Below are 6,000 nucleotides of genomic sequence, written 5' to 3'. Positions count from 1 at the left end.
GCATTTGGACCTGATGTCGTAGTTATGTATACGTATACTTGGGCCCGAGGCCGCAGTTTGTGCACATATATATATTGGGCATGAGGTCGCAGTTTAATATTCAGATAAATAGGTTGTTCATCATTCAGAAGAGGGAGTATTCATATCATTACTTCCTTTCAGTTCAATTATTAGTTATCGTTCAGTTATCAGCTATCATATCAGTTACCAGTTATTAGTTCAGTTATCAGTTATTAGTTCAATTACTAGTTATCAGTTATCATTTCAGTTTCAGTTTGAATAGTTATCATTTCAGTTATCAATTATAAATTCTCAGTTATCAGCTTAGTTTCAGTTTCAGCATTTATAATTCTTTTTTTCAGTTGCTTTACATACCAGTACAATTCAAATGTACTGACGTCCCTTTTGCCCGGGGCTTGCATCTCACAATGCAGGTAATGATTTACAAGTTGATGATTCTGAGCACTAGGATTCTCGTACCAGCTATTTGGTGATCACCAGTTCTTTCGGGGCATTATCATTACTACAGTCTACAGTATTCACATACAGTTAGTGTTTTCAGTACTCAAATAGAGACTTTATAGACTAGAGTAACAGTTAGACAAAGTCACGGGCTTTTCATATTAAGCTATGTTGGCTACAAAAATGTTTGAGACTTGTATTAGTATTTTCGCACTTTGATTTATATCATCCAGACTTTCAGTATATCAGCATGTGTTAGTTTATCTTCTGCATTCAGTATGTTATGATACCACATGTTGATTCAGCCAGCCAGTTGGTTCACTCGGTCACATGTAGTCAGGCACCGAGTGTCGTGTTACGTCCAGGCCCAGGTTTGGGGCATGACAATGTATTCTTAGAGGCTTGTTGATAGATGTCATGTACGTAAAATATTGTATGGCCTTGTCGGCCCATGTTCATTACACGAGTGGCTATTTTGGTCTTATAGGTTCGTACTTCATATGTATAAGTTTGTATTCCCTCATGCTTTACTCTGATTCATTTACCTGCGATAGAATGATATGAAAGATACGTTACATTGGTACTTGGTGCGAGCACGTGATTTTTTCCCTACGAGAGCTACTCCTAAAAAGAAAAATCAAAATAAAATAGTTTTGTGTTGTTTGTGATTTATTTGTATTTGTCTGTGCATGTTTATTTTTACTTTAATTAAGAAAAAAACAAAAATGTGTGTTGCATGTGCATTTAGGATTTAATTTTACAATTAGGAATTAACTAAACAATATTTGGATTTGCGAGAATGAAAATCACAAAAATATATACTTTGCATTTAATCTCCAATTGTGTGATTTTACTTTAGTTGGTATTGTGTGTGATAAATGTTATTAGGAATTAATTAGTATTTTTAATTTGGTTTATAATTCAATTTAGAATTTTAGTTTTATTAATTAGGAAATAAAAGAAAAAGAAACAAAATGGGAACCGGACCGGCCAAATTGGCCACAACCCAGTTCTTACCCAAAAAATCAGCCCAATACCCGCCCCAAATCCAGTCCACCTGCGACCAACCCAGAACGACATCGTTTGGGCATTGTGAATCTGGACCATCAATCTCATACGATCAAACGGTCCAGTCCGTCTCCAGAATTATCCAAACGACGTCGTTTTAAGTCAGTCAATCTCAACCATTCGCTTGATTGGATCGAACGGTCCAGATCAACTCCTCTGTCACCCGACCCATTTCCACCAAAGACCAACCCGGTCTCAAGACAAACTAAACGACGTCGTTCCGTTTAGTGATTTGATCCAAGCCGTCGATCTTAATTGATCCAACGGCCTGGATCTAATTTCGCCCCCAATATATATTTTGCCAAACAGACCCCACCCCCCTCCCTCCACTCGTCTCTTCAGAGATCAAAACATACACCACCATACACCACCTCATTTCGCCGGCCGGAAATCGCCCACGGCGGCGGACGGTGGCCAAACAACCCCAAAATCACACCCCTGAACCACCAAACCATCCCCTCTCCGATCTACACTCCATTAGCCTCGAATCATACTATAACTCCTCGAATCTTCGATCGAAGATCCCCGTCCCAAACCCTAGCCTGTCCATTTAACCCCAAAATCACACCCAATAATCCCCTTGACCTCCTCGTCGCTAATCACTAACCAAATTGGCTCGAATCCGAGTAAAACTCGTCGAATGACTGATCTAGGGTTCAACGGTTCGAGACTGTTTCGAAGCTGTCAGGGTTGAACGGGTTCTAGTTAGTATTATGAGCCTATTTCTGATGAAGTAGACGTATAATACTAACTGGAACTCAAGTTCGAAAGGGCATGTTGGTGGGATCCGAGAAAGAACAGTAAGGTCTTCTTAGCTTTTTCTTTTCTTTTCTTTTAATATGTTTATTTATCTGTGTTAAGTTGTAATTAGTCGCTGCTTCAGGTTTTCATCATTTTTGTCAAGTAATTCGTCTGTGTTAAGTTGTAATTCATCATTTTGTCAAGTAATTCTTCCTCCTCTTTCGGACCTTTTTCTTGGTCCAGTTTGCTTCTGTTGATTAGCATATGCTATAAATTGTTGAGTCGATTAAATAGTTTCGTCAATTGGTCCGTTCATGTCTATAGTTCAGTTGTTCTCTTCAAGTTATTGGATGTTGTTTTATCTTCTGACCTTTGTATTCTCAGCCTCAGGGCTCATAGCTAGTATACTTGTTGTTCCAGCATTTTGTTCGAGGTTAATTTGGAGTTATATTTGTTCCCAATATAGATAGCTTATTCTCATGCGTCTGTGTGAATCAATTTTTGACCTTAATAGTCCAGTCTGACTATTGCCCTGAATCATTGAATCCCCATCTTGGTTGAAATGTTGTTAGATTTAATCTGAGTTCAATTGGTGATTGAGTTTGATGATTCGAATCTACTTGTTTATTCTATTAAGTTTGTTCTGATATAAATCTGACCTTGTTGAATTGTCCTAATGTTGTTGATTGGGAGTTAGTTCATTAGTCTATTGATAGGCTTAAATTGGTTATAGCTGAGGTTTCATACAAGTTTAAAAGGATTGGGGTAGGATAGTAATCACAGGGGTTTCAGGGGATAATTTGGAACTTAAAAGTTTTAAAATGGTTAGTTTAAGTATTCTGTCCAGTAAGTACTAATATAGCATTAAACTAAGGAATTTGTTTAGTAGTAGTGGAGAACAAAACATAATAGCATGGGGATGCTTGATGGGAATGAAATTAAAGTATGTACTACCCATAACCATTGAATTAAATAAAGAAAAGACAAGGGTTAGTGGTGAACAAGTGAATCAAAAACAGAACAAAACATACTCTAGTGGAGTTCTAAAGAATATCATGGGCAGAATTAGTTTCTTAATTCTGCCTGAGTGCTCTTTCGAGCTGGCAGGGTCAGTGTTTGGGTATAAAAGGAGGAGTCCGGGATCAGTCTTGGGGGAGTTAGGAAGTTTTGGAGAGTTTTTTTTAAAAGGCAGTCTTAGACAACATTTTAAAAGCTAAGGCATTCAGCTTCTTAGAGTTCTGAAGAGTTTAAGAATAGAAAACCAAAAATATATTTTTTCATTGCATTCATAGGTGTAATTCGAATTCTGGACAGAGTTAAAGGGGGTTGGCTTTTGAAATTAGACTCAAAGGTGACACAAAAAGAATATCAAGAAATATAGAAAAAAAAAAGCAATTAGTCCTCTTAGGTTCTGCATTTGATCCTTCTTTAAGCAGTAAAAAATAACATTGCATGCTTGAAGTAAAGTGCCTGATTTTCAATTGTTGGGGTGTAGTTTCCAGTTTCAAGTCTGTTTACTGGAGTGTTTGAGGTTCACTGGTTGGTTTTCTTGTTGAGTTTGAGGTCCAATTAGTTGCCCGGAGTTATTTGTTGTTGCCGTTTGATTTCACAACTGGTTATGAGCTGTGGTCAAGTGTTTTCCTGATTTGAAACTGGGTTTGGAGCTGTTTCTGAATTCCAATTTGTTGTCTGCTGGTGTTATTTGCTGTTGTTGTTGTTTGCCGTGTTGTACAGCTGCTGATTTCCTCTTTATTCTTCTGTTCACTCCAATCCAGGTACACAACTAAGCTCAATTTGATGTAACCTTGAGATGTAAACATGAAATGGAAGTGCTCGGGACCTTAATTATTTGATGTTGTATCTGTAGCTCAGTAGATATATATGATAAGTAGTTGTATAGTCCAATTTGATCTATAACTCAATGAAATGTAGACTGTGAAGTTTGTACTTAATTATGACTGTTTAAACTGTTAATTCGTGTTCATTAGTTATAGACTTAGTATAGTTTAGTACTAATTTCAATTAACATTGAGTTAAAAATCGGATATCAGTATTGTTTGAACCTACAATTAATTCAGAAGTCAACATGTGGTGCTTATTCCGATTTCAGGTTAAACGCGTTTTTAAAACAGCCCAACATGCTAGTTATTGATGTCCTCTCCTTTGTTCGTTAAGCTCACTATTTCGACGTAGGAACAAGTAATTGCATGTTAATGGTTAATATCAATAGTCTACTTGAATTTGAATTAGTTAACTTATTCATGAATGTTAGCAGAATCAAATAACCGAGTCGTGTAGTTCAAAACTCGATCCAGCATATGGATTGGGTTCTTTGGACCTAAAGTTGAAATGACATTTGGTCTACTAATTTTCAATTGATAGACTATAGGATTGTCTAATATTAACTAATTAGGGCCCCCTTTTACTTATTTCTTTAGAGACAAATAAATAGAAGAATAATAGTCATTTTAGGATTAGCCTTTAAATAATAAATGAGACGAGCCTCGCCAAATAAAACGCATAAGTTGCGGGGCCCTCAGTAAATATTGCGTTAAAATACTTTAGATTTCGAGACGGACCGTCTAAAAAATTTCACGGCTTTCCTCAAAATAATAACGTGCTAGTCACTTTAGGCGCGCTTTTAATAAATTACTTTCTTAAACTCGGGTACAATTTATGTGACCCAAATCCAAATCTCAACGGAGTCGAAATGTGTCAATAACCACGGGTACATTGATGTGACGTGGTTCGAGTCGTGTTTTCACGACGTTGCAATTCTCTCTTAAAAATAACAACAATAAAAGAGGGAAAGAGTAAAATTTGCACATAGGTTCACATTTGTACAAAATCAGATAAATAAGCCAAATATGACAGTTGAGCGACCGTGCTAGAACCACGGAACTCAGGAATGCCTAACACCTTCTCCCGGGTTAACGGAATTCCTTATCCGGATTTCTGGTTCGCGGACTGTAATACAGAGTCATTTCTTCTCCTCGATTCGGGATTCAACTGGTGACTTGGGACACCATAAATCTCCCAAGTGGCGACTCTGAATTAAATAATAAATCCCGTTTCGATTGTCCTTTAATTGAAAAAAACTCCCCTACGCCCCTGCGGGCGCAGGTAAAAAGGAGATGTGACACTTGGTTGCGTAAGGTACCGGGTACCCGTCGCGGCCCATCGGTTTGGGTCGTGACAGATACCCCGAGGCCTAGTGGTGAGCTGCTTCCTGAGCCGTTCTGCAACATCTATAGTCTTTCTTTTGTATTTAGTTTCTGTCTACTTTATTTCAGACAGTAGTTAGAGTTTTGTATATTCTATTAGTTGCTCATGCACTTGTGACACAAGGTCTTGGAACTCATACTAGTAGACTTTATGATTTTGGAGTATATATTTCATTGCATTTGCTCACTCATTAGCCTTCGTCTTACTTTATTAAATTTTTTACTCCTTATTATCTCAATAAATGGAATTCAACTACGTGGAAATTTATTAAAAAGAGTAATTGCATGATTAACCGTTGGCTTGCCTAACAACAACATTGAGCGCCATCACTGCCTATAGCAGAAATTGGATCGTGACAAAAATAGTCTGAGTCTCCTCCCACACGAGGATTCACTCCGTCGTACATATCCTTAATCACCCTAGTGTATACTACTGGAACACCACTAACCTCTAGACATCTCCATAGAACCTCCCTTGGGACTTTATTGTAAGCCTTTTCCTATT

The sequence above is a fragment of the Nicotiana tabacum genome, chromosome 7 (genome assembly GCF_000715075.1).
Source record: "Nicotiana tabacum cultivar K326 chromosome 7, ASM71507v2, whole genome shotgun sequence".
Lineage (NCBI taxonomy): Eukaryota > Viridiplantae > Streptophyta > Magnoliopsida > Solanales > Solanaceae > Nicotiana > Nicotiana tabacum.
The sequence above is the reverse complement of the archived record's forward strand: the minus strand, read 5'-3'. Positions refer to the sequence as shown.